The sequence below is a fragment of the Dendropsophus ebraccatus genome, chromosome 15, assembly GCF_027789765.1.
Source record: "Dendropsophus ebraccatus isolate aDenEbr1 chromosome 15, aDenEbr1.pat, whole genome shotgun sequence".
Lineage (NCBI taxonomy): Eukaryota > Metazoa > Chordata > Amphibia > Anura > Hylidae > Dendropsophus > Dendropsophus ebraccatus.
This window is the reverse complement of record NC_091468.1, coordinates 75,197,024-75,222,002: the sequence shown is the minus strand read 5'-3', so window position 1 is coordinate 75,222,002 and position 24,979 is coordinate 75,197,024. Positions and strand designations below refer to the sequence as shown.

The window sequence follows — 24,979 nt, the reverse complement described above, 5'->3', positions numbered from 1 at the left end:
AAAACATATGTGGGGTAGAGCAGTGTGTAGCTGCTCTACAAATTTCCTCTATGGACACTGAAGCCCTCTCTACCCATGAGGTAGCCACTGATCTACTGTAGTTGAATGTGCAGTGATGGAGTGAGGTAGGTATTTACCGCTAACTCTGTAGCATTCTCTAGTAGCTTGTTTAATCCATCTCGATATTGTCCGAGAGGTGGCTGCTCTGCCCTTTTTCTTCCCCTGGAAGGCTACTAGAATGTGGTTACATAATCTCCATTCCTTAGTAACTTCTAAGTATTGTATGATAGCTCGCCTGACATCTAGACAATGAAAAGAGGCTTCTCTATCATTGGATGGGTTGACACAGAATGATGGAATTTTATATGTATTTCAGAAATAGGTTCAAAGGGGACCAATGTTAGGCCTGAGAGAACCAAATTTAAGTCCCAGGGCGGAAGTTTCATTTTTAAGGTAGTGCGAAGTCTGATGGCTGCTTTGACGAATCTTTTAACCCAAGGATATTCTGCTAACCTAAAGTCGATGAGAGCACTTAGGGCAGAAATCTGTACTTTCATTGTACTTGGTCTTAAATGTTTATTGAGTCCTTCTTGGAGAAAGTCCAATATGAGAGAAATATTAAGAGGCTCCAAGACATTGACAGGTTGTTTAACGAAGCGGAGAAAGGTCTTCCATGTTCTACAATAAATATCTGATGTGACCTTCTTTCTGCTGGGTAGATATAACCTCGGTTGATAGTCCTCTATCACTTAGTAACTGCCTCTAAAAAGCCAGGCTGTCAGGTGTAAATTTTTAACTCCTGGATGGTACACTGGTCCCTAGTTCAGGAGATCTACTCGGTCCGGCTGTACCCATGGATCCGCTATTGACATTCTCTGGAGCCAGGCAAACCACACCCTCCTTGGCCAGAATGGTGAAATCAGAATTATATGTGCTCCCTCCTGTCTGATTTTCTTGATGACACAAGGAAGTAGTCGGAACGGTGGGAAAGCGTAAAGGAGGCCTGTCTGCAATGGTTGTGCTAGTGCGTCTAGGGCTAGTGGTTTGTCTGATGGGCACAGAGTAGAAGTTCTTTAATGTTTTGGCGAGAGTTCAGTAACCTAAACGAGACTACTAATAACCAGTATCCATAAGCATCAAACAATATATATACCCTACAACGAAAAAGATGCTGGACAATACTCATAAATTATTAAATCAATTAAACTTTATTATTGCATATATTTCTTTGAAAAACAGGAAGCATAAAATGATACAGTACATACATACATTGGATGGCTTACAAGGCAGAGAATAAGAAGAGATTAGGTACGTATTAGGTACGAGTTGATGTTAGTTAACCCCAGGAGGTACAAAAAGTGTGCTATGCTGGTAAACAAATCACTCAAAAAGTGCTTAAACCTATTAGGTGTGTATACACAAGTAAGGAAAAATGCTCACAAAAGAACTTAACCACAGTGGGTATAAGTAACTTCAAGTGCAGACTGAAGTAAAATGTTAAATGCAAAGACAAAGTGTATACTTAGACCTCCATATATAGGACTGTTCTGCCCGGTAACACCACTCACCACTTTTAGCAAGAGGCAAACAGATCTATCTGCGGGAAGTCACAAAGATGACATATCTGGTGGAACACTTCCTAATTTAATTCCCACTCTGCTTGATGGAGTCGGTGTCTGCTTAGAAAGTCCGCCTTGTAATTGTCCACTCCTCTGAGATGGAGAGCTGTCAGCGAGAGGAGGTGGAGCTCTGCCAGCTTGAATGTGAAGTGGAATATCCTCATGAGCTCTCTTGATCTTGTGCCCCCTTAGTGATTTAGGTATGCTATTGCGGTTGCATTGTCCGTAAGTACTCTCACGTTCCTTCCTTGGATGTTGGGAAAAACTTGCGCTAATGTCAGGAACGCCGCTCTCAATTCTATTATGTTCTGTGAATCCCCGGCCTGTTCTGGGCTCCAGGTTCCTTGTAGAACTAGGGAACAAAATAAACTAGGGAACAAAAAAAAAAAAAAAAAACATTGTCTAGTTTCTCACTGCACCCATTCCACTCCTCCAGGATCTGGGACTGTAGGGTTCTAGAATGGTATTGGGACCACTGTAGTGCAGGGATGCAAGAGGTGAGAAGACCCAACACAGGCATAGCTTCTCTTATGGAAACCTGTGGATGATCTAATAACTCCTGGACTTTGAGGATGACCAGGGAGATTTAATTTTCCGACAAAAAGGACCTTTGAGAAACTGAATTAAGACAAATTCCCAAAAATTTGCACTGTTGGGAGGGAATTTTATTTGATTTTTCATCATTGACCTCTTATCCAAGTTTTGCAAAAACCTCCTCTACAAACGAAATGTTAGACCTCACCAAAGCTATAGAATTTTCTACAATGAGAAAATCATCAAGGTGAGGAAATAATAATTATGTCCCTTTCCCTGATATGTGCCATAACCTTAGTAAATATTCTGGGCGCTTGAAAAATACCAAAGGGCATGGCTGTGTACTGAAAATGAAGAACCGAATCCCCCATATTAACTGCTACCCTAAGAAATTTCTGATGATCTAGGTGTACTGGGATATGGTGGTATGCATCCCTGGGATCTATTTTAGCCATGAAACAGTTGTGAGACAAGTTGAGAATGGCAGAAGAAATGAACTCCATTCTAAACTTCTCGTAAGTGAGGACCCGGTTAAGGGGCTTGAGGTGGATGATGGTTCGGAAGGAACCATTTGGCTTCCTGACCACGAAGAGTGTAGAATAGAACCCTCCAAGTACAAAAAGGGATTTAACTTCTACCACCATTGCAGAGTGTTTTTCAGGATCAGAGGCAAGGTTAGTAACAACAAATTTTTCTCCTGGGGAGAACAAGAATGACATTTTTAGGCCATGCTTTATTGTAATTTTACACCATTCTAAACAAAATAAAGCTAATTGCCCTCCCACAGGAACCTGGCGTCATTGTGAAGGCTTCTTTGTTGCCTCACTGCCCGAGAACATGAACCCTTTACCTTTCTTGGGGGGTCTCCAATCCTTCTTCCCCACCTGGGCGCCTCCTCTGGCTCTTTTTCCTCTGCCTCTGGAAGGTCTGGTAGACTGGGCAGAAATTAGAGGAAAGCCCTTTTTCTTATCAGAGGCTTTCTCCAAAACTTTTTCTAAAGCTGAACCAAACAGGAGCTTCCCTTCACACGGGACTGTGCAGAGCTAAGCTTTGGAAGTAACATATGTCTTTCAGTCTCTAAGACAAATGGTTCTCCTTGCAGAATTAGAAAGGGCTGCTGATCTGGTAGAAAGCTACAGGGCATCTGCGGAAGCCTAGGCAATAAAGGATACTGAGTTCTCCACAGTCGGGAATCTAGCCATCAAATATTGGATATTAAAGTCTTTATGCTTTGATGTATCGGGAAAACAGGACGTTGTTTAGGAGCCAGACCCTCGAACATAATGTCCTGAATTGACTTAGGTTGGGGGGTATACTCTATTGCCATGGTTTGTTTTAAAGCCTTTACTATGGTGTTAACATATTTAGGGTAGCTTCACACGGGCGGGCTCGCTGCGAGATTCTCGCTGCGAGCCCGGCAGGTCCTGTCAGTTTCCATAAACTACATACTTGCTGCGGACCGCAGCGAGTATGTAATTGTACCGCGCTTAACCCCTTCTACTCCCGCCGGCTCCCCCGCTGTAAGCAGCATACATTACCTGTCCTTGCTGCACGGGTCCGGCGTCCTGCTCTCCCGCCCGGCCAATCAGTGGCTGCGGCTGGGCAACACACTAATTGGCCGGACGGGAGAGCAGGACGCCAGACCCGTGCAGCAAGGACAGGTAATGTATGCTGCTTACAGCGGGGAAGCCGGCGGGAGTAGAAGGAGTTAAGCGCGGAACAATTACATACTCGCTGCGGTCCGCAGCAAGTATGTAGTTTATGGGAACTGCCAGGACCTGCCGGGCTCGCAGCGAGAATCTCGCTGCGAGCCCGCCCGTGTGAAGCTACCCTTAGAAAGTTTTTTAGTAGCATCCTCATCTGGAGCTTCCACATTAGAATGGAGCTCTCCTGGTTCATCTAGACCTAAAAGTTGTTCGTCCTTCTCTCCCTCATCCTCATCCTCATCATATTGAGAAGATGGGGCCTCCCTGCAAGGCCCTGGGATCTATACCGGGGCTTCATCAACTGGTATGACAACCGCAGGAGGTGTAGTAGATGTGGAAGGGAGAAAGGCCTAAAAATTGAAGGATGAAGCTAAACATACAATCTGAGGCTATGTTCACACTACGTAAAAGTACGGCTGTTGTTGCCGATGGCAACAACGGACGTACTTTTACCGCAGTGGAACACTGCCTTACTTTCAATGGGACCCCGGCCGGAACGTATACACATCGTATGCGCTCCGTCCGGGACCCCGTACGGGGCCGGAAATAACTGACATGTCAGTTTTCTGCGGCCGCAATTCAATGAATTGCGGCCGTAGGAAACCTTGTCAGTTCACACTATGAAGCGAGCGTCTCCGGCCGCTTGCTTCATTGTGTGCAATGGAAAGTTCTGATGCGGGCACGCGCTGATGCTCCCACATCAGAGCTCTGCGGCCGGACAGATCATCTGTCCAGTACTTAAGTACTGGCCGCGATGATCCGGGCACAGACCCGCCGTTCTGTGACCCGGCCGGGGTCACGGAACGGCCGGTCTGATATGTTGTGTGAACACAGCCTGAAGGTTTATTAAAAATAAAAGAGGGAAAAAACATACACATACCCGAATCTGTCTTTTAATCAACCCCTTCATACTTCTTAAGAACACCGGCCCTTGATCATCCAGCACCCTGTTCATACAGCCACCACAGAGTGTCTTAGAATATGAACTACTAAGGCGTTTTTTACAAATCGGACAATCTCTAGGTTTAGGTCTTGACTTCCTAGACTCTCCCTAAATTATAAACCAAACACCTCTATTTAGAAAAAGTGAATAGCACATGAATCAACTGGGGAGAACCCGGCAGCAGTCTCAGGTTAAGGGTTATCAGCCGATTCAGCACCTTTGGACTTCATAATAAATCCACCATACAAGGACAGGGGAGTGAGAAAAAAGACTCCCACCAAACAGTGGCCAGCACACCAGTAAGCAGCAAGCGATCTGGAAGCCCAAATGAGGGGCCGGCTGCCCCCATAGGGATGCTCTCCAGGAGGTGCGGGGGCAAAGGAACATGCTGCAGCTGCAGCAGCGGAGTCTCACGCAGCCCGGATGTTGGCAACTCAGGTATATGCCGGGTGCCCCAGTCTCCCTTCTTAAATGTAGAATCCAGTAGGCAGGGGGAGGGACCACCCGCACTTCCTGCTCCCATGGGACAGGAAACATAAACTGGCCTGAGTGGGACAGTGTGCTTCTTTTTAAGTTCCAGTGGTCCTGTTACCTGTCCAATGGGAGAGGGTGGTCCTCTCCAGGGGTGCTGTGATAGGGAGAGAAGAAAAAGATTGTCGCCTTGCCATTTTAAGTTTACTGTACACAAGCCAACATCCCTAGATAGTAACCATATAGTGGCCGATATTAGTATTACATATTGGAGTTGCTCACTCTATTTTATTATTCTCCATGTAGCCCAGACCACCAACAGTGAAGAATGTTACAGGAGGAGGGGCAGTAGAGACAATGAGGCATGTGCCAGGAAGAGAGGCAGTAGGGACAGGAAGGTGGGCAGTATGGACAAGTGACAGGAGGGGGGGGGAGTAGGGCTAGTGAGGCAATGACAGGAGGGGGGCAATAGGGACAGTGAGCCAATGACAGGAAGGGATTGTAATTGTAGAGACATCAAGACTGTGGAAGGTTGGAGCAGTAGGGATAGTGACTGGAGGGTGCAATAAAGACAGTGAGGCAATGACAGGAAGGGATCGTAAAGGAACAATAGAGATAACAAGGCAGTGGAAGGAGCAGTAGAGACAGTGAAGCAGGGACAGGAGGGAGCAGTAGGGCCAGTGAGGCAGTGACAGGAGGGAGCAGTAGGGCCAGTGAGGCAACAACAGCAGGGAGCAGTAGGGACAGTGAGGAAACCACAGGAGGGAGCAGTAGGGACAGTGATGCAACGACAGGAGGGAGCAGTAGGGACAGTGACGCAACGACAGGAGGGAGCAGTAGGGACAGTGACGCAACGACAGGAGGGAGCAGTTGGGCCAGTGAGGCAACTACAGGAGGGAGCAGTAGGGACAGTGAGGAAACCACAGGAGGGAGCAGTAGGGACAGTGACGCAACGACAGGAGGGAGCAGTAGGGACAGTGAGGCAACGACAGGAGGGAGCAGTTGGGCCAGTGAGGCAGTTACATGAGGGAGCAGTATTTCATGAATACCCTTAGTACTTGTTGTTTGCCATGTCAGTCATTTCATGAGAAAAGGTCTTTAAAGAAATGATCATATTCTGGTTTGTATTTGTGAATGAAACATGCATTACATATCCGTTTTCCTGTTACATTTATAGAGAGCTGCCTCAGAAGAACAGGAGAAAATTGAAAAATTTGTTAAGACTTCAAGAAACAAGGATAGTTCCAAACCCCTGGATAAACCTGAGCAGTAAGTCCTAGTAACTTTACAGGATAAATATTGATGACATGTCGAGGCTGTCACCTTATAAACTGCAGAGGCCCATGGAGCTTGTTTGAAAGGCTTTGTGCTACTCCAGATTAATAGCTAGCACCCAAACCCCCATACAGTATACACACGCCATTAAGGTTTCTTTTAGGAAAACCTCTCCAAACCGTTCACTCCATCCACTCAGTTTTGGAGCAAAGTTTGTAAGAAATCATCTAAGAAAACTCTCAAGAAGGCTCCCGACCAAAGGAACTGACAGGCCTGCACACCTTGTGGGAGCCAAAGCCGCAACCAAAGAGACGTTAATGAGAGGGGGGCATTTATTATGGGGCGGAGGGGCCATTTTCTGAGGTAGAGATAAATTTATTTGCACACGCTTGTTCTATGAATGAATTTTCCCACTGGGCTCCACTAAGCCCGTGGCACCAGAGGGACGGGGAGGGGGTGGAACAGGGGACGTGGGCTCTGGGTCCACTCAATTTATCATTTTTCAGGCTGTAGAATGTCAAAGAAACCAATGTCAGGTCGGAGCTGGCTTAGATCTCACTACATGCGCACAGGATTTATGTAGAGGCAACGCGCTGCTACATAAACCCGCTGAGCTTCTGCGCTGCGGGGACATTTTTTAACCTGGCACAACAAACGCTGGACTTAATGTCATAGAGTATTTGTAGTACTAAGTGTAAGGCTCAGCTAGGGAGGCCATGTGTCAGAGGGCACCAGGACCTCATCTGCCAAGTGAACAATCAGCTCTATGCTGTGTATTTCACATCTAGACTGCAGGCTAGGCCAGTCATCTGGAGCTGGTGACGTCTATGGCCGCTCTATGTGTGGGAAGGAGATTACTACAATTTAGGAGCGCAGGAGGAGAGATTACTACTACTTGGGGGCACAGAAGAAAACATTATTGCTACTTTGAGGCACAGGAGGGAGTTCCTACTACTTGGGGGCAGAGGTAGGGGGATTTTTACTACTTGGGGGCACAGGAGGGGAATTATTGCTACTTGGGGGAACAAGAGAGGGATTATTGATACTTGGGAACACTACTATATCAATACTGAGCGTTAAGCTGCGGGACAGCATTGGGAGCTCTTCCACCCACTGTAGAGACACAGCCACGCGGCATAATTATACATGACACCGAGCGTTCCTGATGCCAGCCCACAGTTTTACACTCTGTAGTATCAATGATCTAAGGAGCGTGTGCATGCGCTCTTAAAGTTCCATGCCCAAATCAGCTAATATATCCCAGTGTTGCCACTGTTAGGCCATCAGAGTATGGCTAATATATACAGGTGTTACCTAAGATAAGTAATCAGTGTGTGTCTAAGGGCCTTTTTACACCAAAAAATGGCCGACAGATTATCTGACAGATTTTTTCAGCCAAAGTCAAGAATAGATTATAAACAGAGAACAGGTCGTAAATATACTGAGATTTCTCCTCTTTTCAAATCCATTCCTGACTTTGGCTAAAAGAATCTGTTAGATAATCTGTCGGGCATTTTTTGGTTTAATAGGGCCTTTATATATACTTACTTGTATCCAGGTCCAGTCTCCTGAAGGCTGCTATATAACAGCTATACTTACCGTATACAGGTCCATTCTCCTGAAGGCAGCTATATAACAGTTATACTTACTGTATCCAGGTCCAGTCTCCTGAAGGCTGCTATATAACAGCTATACTTACCGTATACAGGTCCATTCTCCTGAAGGCAGCTATATAACAGCTATACTTACCGTATACAGGTCCATTCTCCTGAAGGCAGCTATATAACAGCTATACTTACTGTATCCAGGTCCAGTCTCCTGAAGGCTGCTATATAACAGCTATACTTACTGTATCCAGGTCCAGTCTCCTGAAGGCAGCTATATAACAGCTATACTTACTGTATCCAGGTCCAGTCTCCTGAAGGCTGCTATATAACAGCTATACTTACCGTATACAGGTCCAGTCTCCTGAAGGCAGCTATATAACAGCTATACTTACTGTATCCAGGTCCAGTCTCCTGAAGGCAGCTATATAACAGCTATACTTACTGTATCCAGGTCCAGTCTCCTGAAGGCAGCTATATAACAGCTATACTTACTGTATCCAGGTCCAGTCTCCTGAAGGCTGCTATATAACAGCTATACTTACTGTATCCAGGTCCAGTCTCCTGCTATATAACAGCTATACTTACTGTATCCAGGTCCAGTCTCCTGAAGGCTGCTATATAACAGCTATACTTACCTGTAAGAATAGCTTTGTTATTTAGCTTTATTTTTATACATACCGTAATTTTTTATTCTTTGAGTCTAGAAGCAGCACAGATGGGACTTCGCTTCCTCCTCCTTTCTCCTAGGACCACCCTTGTTAAAAAAATACCTGAGACAGGTTGACCAATCATGGAGTAACATACATTATAAATGAGCATCACCACAGCACTTGTGTAAAAACGAATAGCCTCCAATGATGCTGAAACAGAATTGATTGGGAGGGTGGAGATGTGGAGATGTGCTGCCTCTAGACTGGAAGAAGCTAAATTATGGTTTCTACTTTGTCCAGAGGCTGCACAGATGCCGCATTGCAGATTTCCACTTTCTGAACTGACTTGAATTGCGACACTTAGGAACTTCCTTGAGAGTTGACAGTGGATTGGGACATGCAGATACGCATCCATTAAGCCCAATGAGACCTAAGGGCCCTATTCCACTGGACGATTATCGTTAGCATAATCGTTAACGATTAACGATCTCAAACGACCGCTATTGCGAAAGACCTGAAAACGTTCACTCATTTCCATGGAACGATAATCGTTACTTATGATCGTAATTGCGATCGTTTCTTCTTCCGTATTTCTTCGCTATTGCGTTCGTATCTATTGCGAACGACCGAACGCTGTCTTATTCAATGCGAACGATTTGCGAACGTTTTGCGAATGAGCAACGATAAAAATAGGTCCAGGTCTTATAAAGCGATCAACGATTTCTCGTTCGGTCGTTAATCGTTACTGCATTTCAACCGAACGATTATCGTTTAGATTCGAACGATTTAACGATAATCTGAACGATAATCGTCCGGTGGAATAGGGCCCTAAGGTTGCCCAGTTGCACCAGGCTTGATGGTTTATCTTCTTGTACATAACAGTTGGCGTATCTCAAGTCTATTATTAAGCGCCAGTTTGGCCACTTGAAAGAAGAGTCTACACTCCCCTTCCTCCCTCTTTCTCCGGCACCAACTCGCTTGCCTTTTGAAGCAGAATTGGAACTGTATTGTCCGTTGAACGATTTATGACCAATCTTTCCTTTGGTCTGTTTAGGAAACCGATTTTGTGGCCATTTTCTGTTATACTCAGCGCCCACCTGACTTATCTGCGAGGCTTGCACGTAATTCATGCGCCTTGCACCGACAGGCAGGGTCTGGAGAGATCTGGCCTCAGAATTCAGAGAACTCTCTCCGCTTGGATTTGTCACGGTTCTGGGTGTCTCCTTGAGCGACGAAAGAAAAGTTGCCCTTGAAGAATTTAAAAGGCTTTTCCTTAGTAGACTGGGGAAAGGACACAGCCTTACTCTGTTTGCCTGCTTCAAGGATCTTCTCCAACTGAGTACCAGTCAGATGTCTCAGCTCAAAAGGAAAGGTGCAAACATTACTTTTAGATATTTCATCCCCAGAACCAAACAGGACGTCTAGCTGAAGTGATCAAGGCTAGATTCTTTGCCGAGATCTTCAAGATGTCTACTGGGAAATCATATAGAAAGTTGTCGGACTGAGACTTAGTGCAGCACTCACCAGAAGGCAGGCTCATTCATACACAGGAACAGCAGCGCTACCCGGTGATGGAAGGGTATGGGCTTAGCCAGGGTTCCCAACACTGGCCAGTGCCTTAAAGGGACCATATATAACACCAGGGCACAGAATGGCATGGAGATCCTTCACATATACTGCAGTAGGTTCTCTGGTCAGGGTACTTGGTGGGCAGGAAGGCGAAATACAAACCTCACCTGCCCCCCAGGAAAAGGAGAAGAGAAAAAAAACAAGTGCTGCCGTGATGCTGATTTATAATGTATCTTACTCCACGATTGCTTAACCTGCCTCAGGTATTTTTCTTTTAGGTTGGCGGTCCTAGGACAAAGTAGGAGGAACTAAAGTCCCATCTGTGCTGCCTCTAGATGAAGTAGAAAGCTGTTTTCAGGAGACCTGAATAAAGTAAGTATGGCTGTTATATAGCTGCCATAAGGAGACTGGACCTGGATACAGTAAGTATAGCTGTTATATAGCAGCCTTCAGGAGACTGGACCTGGATACAGTAAGTATAGCTGTTATATAGCAGCCTTCAGGAGACTGGACCTGGATACAGTAAGTATAGCTGTTATATAGCAGCCTTCAGGAGACTGGACCTGGATACAGTAAGTATAGCTGTTATATAGCAGCCTTCAGGAGACTGGACCTGGATACAGTAAGTATAGCTGTTATATAGCAGCCTTCAGGAGACTGGACCTGGATACAGTAAGTATAGCTGTTATATAGCTGCCTTCAGGAGACTGGACCTGGATACAGTAAGTATATAGCTGTTATATAACAGCCTTCAGGAGACTGGACCTGGATACAGTAAGTATAGCTGTTATATAGCAGCCTTCAGGAGACTGGACCTGGAGACAGTAAGTATAGCTGTTATATAGCTTCCTTCAGGAGACTGGACCTGGATAAGGTAAGTATAGCTGTTATATAGCTGCCTTCAGGAGACTGGACCTGGATACAGTAAGTATAGCTGTTATATAGCTGCCATAAGGAGACTGGACCTGTATACAGTAAGTATAGCTGGTATATAGCTGCCTTCAGGAGACTGGACCTGGATACAGTGAGTATAGCTGGTATATAGCTGCCTTCAGGAGACTGGACCTGGATACGGTAAGTATAGCTGTTATATAGCTGCCTTCAGGAGACTGGACCTGGATACAGTAAGTATAGCTGCCTTCAGGAGACTGGACCTGGATACAGTAAGTATAGCTGTTATATAGCAGCCTTCAGGAGACTGGACCTGGATACAGTAAGTATAGCTGTTATATAGCTGCCTTCAGGAGACTGGACCTGGATACAGTAAGTATAGCTGTATATAGCAGCCTTCAGGAGACTGGACCTGGATACAGTAAGTATAGCTGTTATATAGCAGTCATCAGGAGACTGGACCTGTATACAGTAAGTATAGCTGGTATATAGCTGCCTTCAGGAGACTGGACCTGGATACAGTAAGTATAGCTGTTATATAGCAGGAGACGGGACCTGGATACAGTAAGTATAGATGTTATATAGCAGCCTTCAGGAGACTGGACCCGAGTTTGACCTTGTGCCGAATCCTTTCCCTATTGAAATTATTGCGTGCCCAAATATTTGGGCCCAAAAACTGGGGGGGCCAGACTGTTCTGCTGTTGAAGGAGGAGGGAAGTAAAAACTTACGGCGTCTTCTATCTTCTTCATTCTGTAATTGATTAGCGCCGGCGGTGGAACATCTCCTCGTGTGACAACAGCTCCACTCACATACATAGCACCTTACTACCAGGTACTGGTCCAGCTCCTCACATACACACACAGCACCTTACTACCAGGCACTGGTCCAGCTCCTCACATACACACACACAGCACCTTACTACCAGGCACTGGTCCAGCTCCTCACATACACACAGCACCTTACTACCAGGCACTGGTCCAGCTCCTCACACACACAGCACCTTACTACCAGGCACTGGTCCAGCTCCTCACATACACACACACAGCACCTTACTACCAGGCACTGGTCCAGCTCCTCACATACACATACACACAGCACCTTACTACCAGGCACTGGTCCAGCTCCTCACATACACACAGCACCTTACTACCAGGCACTGGTCCAGCTCCTCACATACACACAGCACCTTACTACCAGGCACTGGTCCAGCTCCTCACACACACACACAGCACCTTACTACCAGGTACTGGTCCAGCTCCTCACATACACACACAGCACCTTACTACCAGGCACTGGTCCAGCTCCTCACATACACACAGCACCTTACTACCAGGTACTGGTCCAGCTCCTCACATACACACACAGCACCTTACTACCAGGCACTGGTCCAGCTCCTCACACACACAGCACCTTACTACCAGGCACTGGTCCAGCTCCTCACATACACACACACAGCACCTTACTACCAGGCACTGGTCCAGCTCCTCACATACACATACACACAGCACCTTACTACCAGGCACTGGTCCAGCTCCTCACATACACACAGCACCTTACTACCAGGCACTGGTCCAGCTCCTCACACACACACACAGCACCTTACTACCAGGTACTGGTCCAGCTCCTCACATACACACACAGCACCTTACTACCAGGCACTGGTCCAGCTCCTCACATACACACAGCACCTTACTACCAGGTACTGGTCCAGCTCCTCACATACACACAGCACCTTACTACCAGGCACTGGTCCAGCTCCTCACATACACAGCACCTTACTACCAGGCACTGGTCCAGCTCCTCACACACACAGCACCTTACTACCAGGCACTGGTCCAGCTCCTCACACACACACACACAGCACCTTACTACCAGGCACTGGTCCAGCTCCTCACATACACACAGCACCTTACTACCAGGCACTGGTCCAGCTCCTCACATACACACACAGCACCTTACTACCAGGCACTGGTCCAGCTCCTCACATACACACAGCACCTTACTACCAGGCACTGGTCCAGCTCCTCACATACACACACAGCACCTTACTACCAGGCACTGGTCCAGCTCCTCACACACACACACAGCACCTTACTACCAGGCACTGGTCCAGCTCCTCACACACAGCACCTTACTACCAGGTACTGGTCCAGCTCCTCACATACACACAGCACCTTACTACCAGGCACTGGTCCAGCTCCTCACACACATACACACACAGCACCTTACTACCAGGCACTGGTCCAGCTCCTCACACACACACAGCACCTTACTACCAGGCACTGGTCCAGCTCCTCACATACACAGCACCTTACTACCAGGCACTGGTCCAGCTCCTCACACACATACACACACAGCACCTTACTACCAGGCACTGGTCCAGCTCCTCACACACACACAGCACCTTACTACCAGGCACTGGTCCAGCTCCTCACACACACAGCACCTTACTACCAGGCACTGGTCCAGCTCCTCACATACACACAGCACCTTACTACCAGGCACTGGTCCAGCTCCTCACATACACACAGCACCTTACTACCAGGTACTGGTCCAGCTCCTCACACACACAGCACCTTACTACCAGGCAGTGGTCCAGCTCCTCACACACACACACACAGCACCTTACTACCAGGCACTGGTCCAGCTCCTCACATACACACAGCACCTTACTACCAGGCACTGGTCCAGCTCCTCACACACACACAGCACCTTACTACCAGGCACTGGTCCAGCTCCTCACACATACACACAGCACCTTACTACCAGGTACTGGTCCAGCTCCTCACATACACACACAGCACCTTACTACCAGGCACTGGTCCAGCTCCTCACACACACACACAGCACCTTACTACCAGGTACTGGTCCAGCTCCTCACACACACAGCACCTTACTACCAGGCACTGGTCCAGCTCCTCACATACACACACACACACACACACAGCACCTTACTACCAGGCAGTGGTCCAGCTCCTCACACATACACACAGCACCTTACTACCAGGCACTGGTCCAGCTCCTCACATACACAGCACCTTACTACCAGGCAGTGGTCCAGCTCCTCACATACACACAGCACCTTACTACCAGGCACTGGTCCAGCTCCTCACATACACACACAGCACCTTACTACCAGGTACTGGTCCAGCTCCTCACACATATACACACAGCACCTTACTACCAGGCAGTGGTCCAGCTCCTCACACATATACACACAGCACCTTACTACCAGGCACTGGTCCAGCTCCTCACACATACACACAGCACCTTACTACCAGGCACTGGTCCAGCTCCTCACACACACAGCACCTTACTACCAGGCACTGGTCCAGCTCCTCACACACACAGCACCTTACTACCAGGCACTGGTCCAGCTCCTCACATACACACAGCACCTTACTACCAGGCACTGGTCCAGCTCCTCACACACACACACAGCACCTTACTACCAGGCACTGGTCCAGCTCCTCACACACACACAGCACCTTACTACCAGGCACTGGTCCAGCTCCTCACATACACACACAGCACCTTACTACCAGGCACTGGTCCAGCTCCTCACATACACACACAGCACCTTACTACCAGGCACTGGTCCAGCTCCTCACATACACACAGCACCTTACTACCAGGCACTGGTCCAGCTCCTCACACACACACACAGCACCTTACTACCAGGCACTGGTCCAGCTCCTCACATACACACACAGCACCTTACTACCAGGCACTGGTCCAGCTCCTCTCATACACACAGCACCTTACTACCAGGCACTGGTCCAGCTCCTCACATACACACACAGCACCTTACTACCAGGCACTGGTCCAGCTCCTCACACACACACAGCACCTTACTACCAGGCACTGGTCCAGCTCCTCACACACACACAGCACCTTACTACCAGGTACTGGTCCAGCTCCTCACATACACACACAGCACCTTACTACCAGGCACTGGTCCAGCTCCTCACATACACACAGCACCTTACTACCAGGCACTGGTCCAGCTCCTCACATACACACACAGCACCTTACTACCAGGTACTGGTCCAGCTCCTCACATACACACACACAGCACCTTACTACCAGGTACTGGTCCAGCTCCTCACATACACACACACAGCACCTTACTACCAGGCACTGGTCCAGCTCCTCACATACACACAGCACCTTACTACCAGGTACTGGTCCAGCTCCTCACATACATACACACAGCACCTTACTACCAGGCACTGGTCCAGCTCCTCACATACACACACAGCACCTTACTACCAGGCACTGGTCCAGCTCCTCACATACACAGCACCTTACTACCAGGCACTGGTCCAGCTCCTCACATACACAGCACCTTACTACCAAGCACTGGTCCAGCTCCTCACATACATACACACAGCACCTTACTACCAGGCACTGGTCCAGCTCCTCACATACACACAGCACCTTACTACCAGGCACTGGTCCAGCTCCTCACACACACACATACACACACACATACACACAGCACCTTACTACCAGGCACTGGTCCAGCTCCTCACACACACACACAGCACCTTACTACCAGGCACTGGTCCAGCTCCTCACATACACACACAGCACCTTACTACCAGGCACTGGTCCAGCTCCTCACATACACACACAGCACCTTACTACCAGGCACTGGTCCAGCTCCTCACATACACACACAGCACCTTACTACCAGGCACTGGTCCAGCTCCTCACACACACAGCACCTTACTACCAGGCACTGGTCCAGCTCCTCACACACACACAGCACCTTACTACCAGGCACTGGTCCAGCTCCTCACACACACAGCACCTTACTACCAGGTACTGGTCCAGCTCCTCACATACACACAGCACCTTACTACCAGGCACTGGTCCAGCTCCTCACATACACACAGCACCTTACTACCAGGCACTGGTCCACCTCCTCACATACATACACACAGCACCTTACTACCAGGCACTGGTCAAGCTCCTCACATACACACACAGCGCCTTACTACCAGGTACTGGTCCAGCTCCTCACATACACAGCACCTTACTACCAGGCACTGGTCCAGCTCCTCACATACACACACAGCACCTTACTACCAGGCACTGGTCCAGCTCCTCACACACACAGCACCTTACTACCAGGCACTGGTCCAGCTCCTCACATACATACACACAGCACCTTACTACCAGGCACTGGTCCAGCTCCTCACATACACACACACAGCACCTTACTACCAGGTACTGGTCCAGCTCCTCACATACACACAGCACCTTACTACCAGGCACTGGTCCAGCTCCTCACACACATACACAGCACCTTACTACCAGGCACTGGTCCAGCTCCTCACATACACACACAGCACCTTACTACCAGGCACTGGTCCAGCTCCTCACATACATACACACAGCACCTTACTACCAGGCACTGGTCCAGCTCCTCACACACACACAGCACCTTACTACCAGGCACTGGTCCAGCTCCTCACATACACACAGCACCTTACTACCAGGCACTGGTCCAGCTCCTCACACACACAGCACCTTACTACCAGGCACTGGTCCAGCTCCTCACATACACACAGCACCTTACTACCAGGCACTGGTCCAGCTCCTCACACACACAGCACCTTACTACCAGGCACTGGTCCAGCTCCTCACATACATACACACAGCACCTTACTACCAGGCACTGGTCCAGCTCCTCACACACACACAGCACCTTACTACCAGGCACTGGTCCAGCTCCTCACATACACACAGCACCTTACTACCAGGCACTGGTCCAGCTCCTCACACACACAGCACCTTACTACCAGGCACTGGTCCAGCTCCTCACATACACACACAGCACCTTACTACCAGGCACTGGTCCAGCTCCTCACACACACACAGCACCTTACTACCAGGCACTGGTCCAGCTCCTCACATACACACACAGCACCTTACTACCAGGCACTGGTCCAGCTCCTCACACACACAGCACCTTACTACCAGGCACTGGTCCAGCTCCTCACATACACACACAGCACCTTACTACCAGGCACTGCTCCAGCTCCTCACATACACACACAGCACCTTACTACCAGGCACTGGTCCAGCTCCTCACATACACACAGCACCTTACTACCAGGCACTGGTCCAGCTCCTCACATACACACAGCACCTTACTACCAGGCACTGGTCCAGCTCCTCACACATACACAGCACCTTACTACCAGGCACTGGTCCAGCTCCTCACATACACACACAGCACCTTACTACCAGGCACTGGTCCAGCTCCTCACACACACACACAGCACCTTACTACCAGGCACTGGTCCAGCTCCTCACACACACACACAGCACCTTACTACCAGGCACTGGTCCAGCTCCTCACACACACACAGCACCTTACTACCAGGCACTGGTCCAGCTCCTCACACACACACAGCACCTTACTACCAGGCACTGGTCCAGCTCCTCACACACACACAGCACCTTACTACCAGGCACTGGTCCAGCTCCTCACACACACACACAGCACCTTACTACCAGGCACTGGTCCAGCTCCTCACATACACACAGCACCTTACTACCAGGCACTGGTCCAGCTCCTCACACACACAGCACCTTACTACCAGGTACTGGTCCAGCTCCTCACACACACAGCACCTTACTACCAGGCACTGGTCCAGCTCCTCACATACACACACAGCACCTTACTACCAGGCACTGGTCCAGCTCCTCACATACACACACACAGCACCTTACTACCAGGCACTGGTCCAGCTCCTCACATACACACACAGCACCTTACTACCAGGTACTGGTCCAGCTCCTCACATACACACAGCACCTTACTACCAGGCACTGGTCCAGCTCCTCACACACACACAGCACCTTACTACCAGGCACTGGTCCAGCTCCTCACACACACACAGCACCTTACTACCAGGCACTGGTCCAGCTCCTCACATACACATACACACAGCACCTTACTACCAGGCACTGGTCCAGCTCCTCACACACACAGCACCTTACTACCAGGCACTGGTCCAGCTCCTCACAGACACACACAGCACCTTACTACCAGCACTGGTCCAGCTCCTCACAACACACAGCACCTTACTACCAGGCACTGGTCCAGCTCCTCACACACACACACAGCACCTTACTACCAGGCACTGGTCCAGCTCCTCACATACACACAGAACCTTACTAACAGGCACTGGTCCAGCCTCCTCACATACACACACAGCACCTTACTACCAGGCACTGGTCCAGCTCCTCACATACATACACACAGCACCTTACTACCAGGCACTGGTCCAGCTCCTCACATACATACACACAGCACCTTACTACCAGGCACTGGTCAGCTCCTCACATACATACACACAGCACCTACTACCAGGCACTGGTCCAGCTCCTCACATACATACACACAGCACCTTACTACCAGGCACTGGTCCAGCTCCTCACATACATACACACAGCACCTTACTACCAGGCACTGGTCCAGCTCCTCACATACATACACACAGCACCTTACTACCAGGCACTGGTCCAGCTCCTCACATACACCACAGCACCTTACTACCAGGCACTGGTCCGCTCCTCACATACACACACAGCACCTTACTACCAGGCACTGGTCCAGCTCCTCACATACACACAAGCACCGTACACCAGGTACTGTCCAGCTCCTCACATACATACAGCACCTTACTACCAGGGTACTGGTCCAGCTCCTTACATACATACAAGCCACCTTACTACCCAGCACTGTCCAGCTCCTCAAATACACAGCACCTGACTACCAGGCACTGGTCCGCTCCTCACATACACACACAAGCACCTTACCTACCAGCACTGGTCAGCTCCTCACATACACACACACAGCACCTTACTACCAGCACTGGTCCATCTCCTCACATAACACCAGCACACCTTACTACCAGGCACTGGTCCAGCTCCTCACATACATACACACAGCCACCTTAACTACCGGCCACTGGTCCAGCTCCATCACTACACAGCACCTTACTACCAGGCAGCACTGGTCCAGCTCCTCACCAACACACACAGCACCTTACTACCAGGCACTGGTCAGCTCCTCACACACACAGCACCTTACTACAGGCACTGGTCCAGCTCCTCACATACACACACAGCACCTTAATACCAGGCACTGGTCCAGATCCTCACATACACACAGCACCTTACTACCAGGCACTGGTCCACCTCCTCACATACATACACACAGCACTTACTACCAGCACTGGTCCAGCTCCTCACATACAACACAGCACCTTACTACCAGGCACTGGTCCAGCTCCTCACATACACACAGCACCTTACTACCAGGCACTGGTCAGCTCCTCACATACCACACAGCACCTTACTACCAGGCACTGGTCCAGCTCCTCACACACACACAGCACCTTACTACCAGGCACTGGTCCAGCTCCTCACACACACAGCACCTTACTACCAGGCACTGGTCCAGCTCCTCACACACACAGCACCTTACTACCAGGCACTGGTCCAGCTCCTCACACATACACACAGCACCTTACTACCAGGCACTGGTCCAGCTCCTCACATACATACACACAGCACCTTACTACCAGGCACTGGTCCAGCTCCTAACATACACAGCACCTTACTACCAGGCACTGGTCCAGCTCCTCACATACACACAGCACCTTACTACCAGGCACTGGTCCAGCTCCTCACATACACACACAGCACCTTACTACCAGGCACTGGTCCAGCTCCTCACACACACACACACAGCACCTTACTACCAGGCACTGGTCCAGCTCCTCACACATACATACACACAGCACCTTACTACCAGGCACTGGTCCAGCTCCTCACATACACAGCACCTTACTACCAGGCACTGGTCCAGCTCCTCACATACATACAGCACCTTACTACCAGGCACTGGTCCAGCTCCTCACACACACAGCACCTTACTACCAGGCACTGGTCCAGCTCCTCACATACATACACACACAGCACCTTACTACCAGGCACTGGTCCAGCTCCTCACATACATACACAGCACCTTACTACCAGGCACTGGTCCAGCTCCTCACATACACACAGCACCTTACTACCAGGCACTGGTCCAGCTCTTCACATACATACACTACACACACAGCACCTTACTACCAGGCACTGGTCCAGCTCCTCACATACATACACAGCACCTTACTACCAGGCACTGGTCCAGCTCCTCACACACACACACAGCACCTTACTACCAGGCACTGGTCCAGCTCCTCACATACATACACACACAGCACCTTACTACCAGGCACTGGTCCAGCTCCTCACACACACACAGCACCTTACTACCAGGCACTGGTCCAGCTCCTCACATACACACACACAGCACCTTACTACCAGGTACTGGTCCAGCTCCTCACATACACACAGCACCTTACTACCAGGCACTGGTCCAGCTCCTCACATACACACACAGCACCTTACTACCAGGCACTGGTCCAGCTCCTCACACATACACACAGCACCTTACTACCAGGCACTGGTCCAGCTCCTCACACACACACACAGCACCTTACTACCAGGCACTAGTCCAGCTCCTTACATACATACACAGCACCTTACTACCAGGCACTGGTCCAGCTCCTCACATACACAGCACCTTACTACCAGGCACTGGTCCAGCTCCTCACATACACACAGCACCTTACTACCAGGCACTGGTCCAGCTCCTCACATACATACACAGCACCTTACTACCAGGCACTGGTCCAGCTCCTCACATACACACAGCACCTTACTACCAGGCACTGGTCCAGCTCCTCACATACACAGCACCTTACTACCAGGTACTGGTCCAGCTCCTCACACACACACAGCACCTTACTACCAGGTACTGGTCCAGCTCCTCACATACATACAGCACCTTACTACCAGGCACTGGTCCAGCTCCTCACACACACACAGCACCTTACTACCAGGCACTGGTCCAGCTCCTCACATACACACAGCACCTTACTACCAGGCACTGGTCCAGCTCCTCACATACACACACACAGCACCTTACTACCAGGTACTGGTCCAGCTCCTCACATACACACAGCACCTTACTACCAGGCACTGGTCCAGCTCCTCACATACACACACAGCACCTTACTACCAGGCACTGGTCCAGCTCCTCACACATACACACAGCACCTTACTACCAGGCACTGGTCCAGCTCCTCACACACACACACAGCACCTTACTACCAGGCACTAGTCCAGCTCCTTACATACATACACAGCACCTTACTACCAGGCACTGGTCCAGCTCCTCACATACACAGCACCTTACTACCAGGCACTGGTCCAGCTCCTCACATACACACACACAGCACCTTACTACCAGGTACTGGTCCAGCTCCTCACATACATACACACAGCACCTTACTACCAGGCACTGGTCCAGCTCCTCACACACACACAGCACCTTACTACCAGGCACTGGTCCAGCTCCTCACATACACACAGCACCTTACTACCAGGCACTGGTCCAGCTCCTCACATACACACAGCACCTTACTACCAGGCACTGGTCCAGCTCCTCACATACATACACACAGCACCTTACTACCAGGCACTGGTCCAGCTCCTCACATACATACACACAGCACCTTACTACCAGGCACTGGTCCAACTCCTCACATACATACACACAGCACCTTACTACCAGGTACTGGTCCAGCTCCTCACATACACAGCACCTTACTACCAGGCACTGGTCCAGCTCCTCACATACACAGCACCTTACTACCAGGCACTGGTCCAGCTCCTCACACACACACAGCACCTTACTACCAGGCACTGGTCCAGCTCCTCACATACACACAGCACCTTACTACCAGGCACTGGTCCAGCTCCTCACATACATACACACAGCACCTTACTACCAGGCACTGGTCCAGCTCCTCACATACACACAGCACCTTACTACCAGGCACTGGTCCAGCTCCTCACATACACACAGCACCTTACTACCAGGCACTGGTCCAGCTCCTCACATACACACAGCACCTTACTACCAGGCACTGGTCCAGCTCCTCACATACACACAGCACCTTACTACCAGGTACTGGTCCAGCTCCTCACATACACACAGCACCTTACTACCAGGCACTGGTCCAGCTCCTCACATACACAGCACCTTACTACCAGGTACTGGTCCAGCTCCTCACATACACACACAGCACCTTACTACCAGGCACTGGTCCAGCTCCTCACACACACACACAGCACCTTACTACCAGGCACTGGTCCAGCTCCTCACACACACAGCACCTTACTACCAGGCACTGGTCCAGCTCCTCACACACACACAGCACCTTACTACCAGGCACTGGTCCAGCTCCTCACACACACACACAGCACCTTACTACCAGGCACTGGTCCAGCTCCTCACACACACACACAGCACCTTACTACCAGGCACTGGTCCAGCTCCTCACATACACACACAGCACCTTACTACCAGGCACTGGTCCAGCTCCTCACATACACAGCACCTTACTACCAGGCACTGGTCCAGCTCCTCACATACACACAGCACCTTACTACCAGGTACTGGTCCAGCTCCTCACACATACACAGCACCTTACTACCAGGCACTGGTCCAGCTCCTCACATACACACACAGCACCTTACTACCAGGCACTGGTCCAGCTCCTCACATACACACACAGCACCTTACTACCAGGCACTGGTCCAGCTCCTCACACACACACACAGCACCTTACTACCAGGCACTGGTCCAGCTCCTCACATACATACACACAGCACCTTACTACCAGGCACTGGTCCAGCTCCTCACATACACACACAGCACCTTACTACCAGGCACTGGTCCAGCTCCTCACATACACACAGCACCTTACTACCAGGCACTGGTCCAGCTCCTCACATACACACACACAGCACCTTACTACCAGGCACTGGTCCAGCTCCTCACACACACACACAGCACCTTACTACCAGGCACTAGTCCAGCTCCTTACATACATACACAGCACCTTACTACCAGGCACTGGTCCAGCTCCTCACATACACAGCACCTTACTACCAGGCACTGGTCCAGCTCCTCACATACACACAGCACCTTACTACCAGGCACTGGTCCAGCTCCTCACATACACACAGCACCTTACTACCAGGTACTGGTCCAGCTCCTCACATACACACAGCACCTTACTACCAGGCACTGGTCCAGCTCCTCACATACACAGCACCTTACTACCAGGTACTGGTCCAGCTCCTCACATACACACACAGCACCTTACTACCAGGCACTGGTCCAGCTCCTCACATACACAGCACCTTACTACCAGGCACTGGTCCAGCTCCTCACACACACACACAGCACCTTACTACCAGGCACTGGTCCAGCTCCTCACACACACAGCACCTTACTACCAGGCACTGGTCCAGCTCCTCACATACACAGCACCTTACTACCAGGCACTGGTCCAGCTCCTCACATACACACACACACACAGCACCTTACTACCAGGCACTGGTCCAGCTCCTCACATACACACACAGCACCTTACTACCAGGCACTGGTCCAGCTCCTCACATACACACAGCACCTTACTACCAGGCACTGGTCCAGCTCCTCACATACACAGCACCTTACTACCAGGCACTGGTCCAGCTCCTCACACCCACAGCACCTTACTATCAGGTACGGTCCAGCTCCTCACACATACACACAGCACCTTAACTACCAGGCACTGGTCAGCTCCTCACATATACACACAGCACCTACTACCAGGCACTGGTCCAGCTCCTCACACACACAGCACCGTACTACCAGGCACTGGTCCAGCTCCTCACATACACACACAGCACCTTACTACCAGGCACTGGTCCAGCTCCTCACATACACACACACAGCACCTTACTACCAGGCACTGGTCCAGCTCCTCAACATACACACAGCACCTTACTACCAGGCACTGGTCCAGCTCCTCACATACACACATCAGCACCTTACTACCAGGCACTGGTCCAGCTCCTCACATACATACACACAGCACCTTACTACCAGGCACTGTCCAGCTCCTCAACATACACACAGCACCTTACTACCAGGCACTGTCCAGCTCCTCACATACAACACAGCACCTTACTACCAGGCACTGGTCCAGCTCCTCACACACACACAGCACCTTACCAGGACCAGTCACTAGGTACAGCCTATCCTCAGCATACACACACAGCACCTTACTACCAGCACTGGTCCAGCTCCTCACATACACACAGCACCTTACTACCAGGCACTGGTCCAGCTCCTAACATACACACACAGCACCTACTACCAGGCACTGTCCAGCTCCTCACATACACACAGCACCTTACTACCAGGCACTGTCCAGCTCCTCACAACACACACAGCACCTTACTACCAGGCACTGGTCCAGCTCCTCACACACAACAGCACCTTACTACCAAGGCACTGGTCCAGCTCCTCACACACACACACAGCACCTTACTACCAGGCACTGTCCAGCTCCTCACATACATACACAGCACCTTACTACCAGGCACTGGTCCAGCTCCTCACACACAGCACCTTACTACCAGGCACTGGTCCAGCTCCTCACATACACACAGCACCTTACTACCAGGCACTGGTCCAGCTCCTCACATACACAGCACCTTACTACCAGGCACTGGTCCAGC

At 50.1% G+C, this 24,979-nt stretch overlaps 1 pseudogene; it reads left to right on the top strand.

The window, feature by feature from the left end:
* The window catches only part of LOC138774041 (formin-2-like), a 136,492-nt pseudogene that overhangs the window by 43,839 nt on the left and 67,674 nt on the right, over positions 1–24,979 (top strand).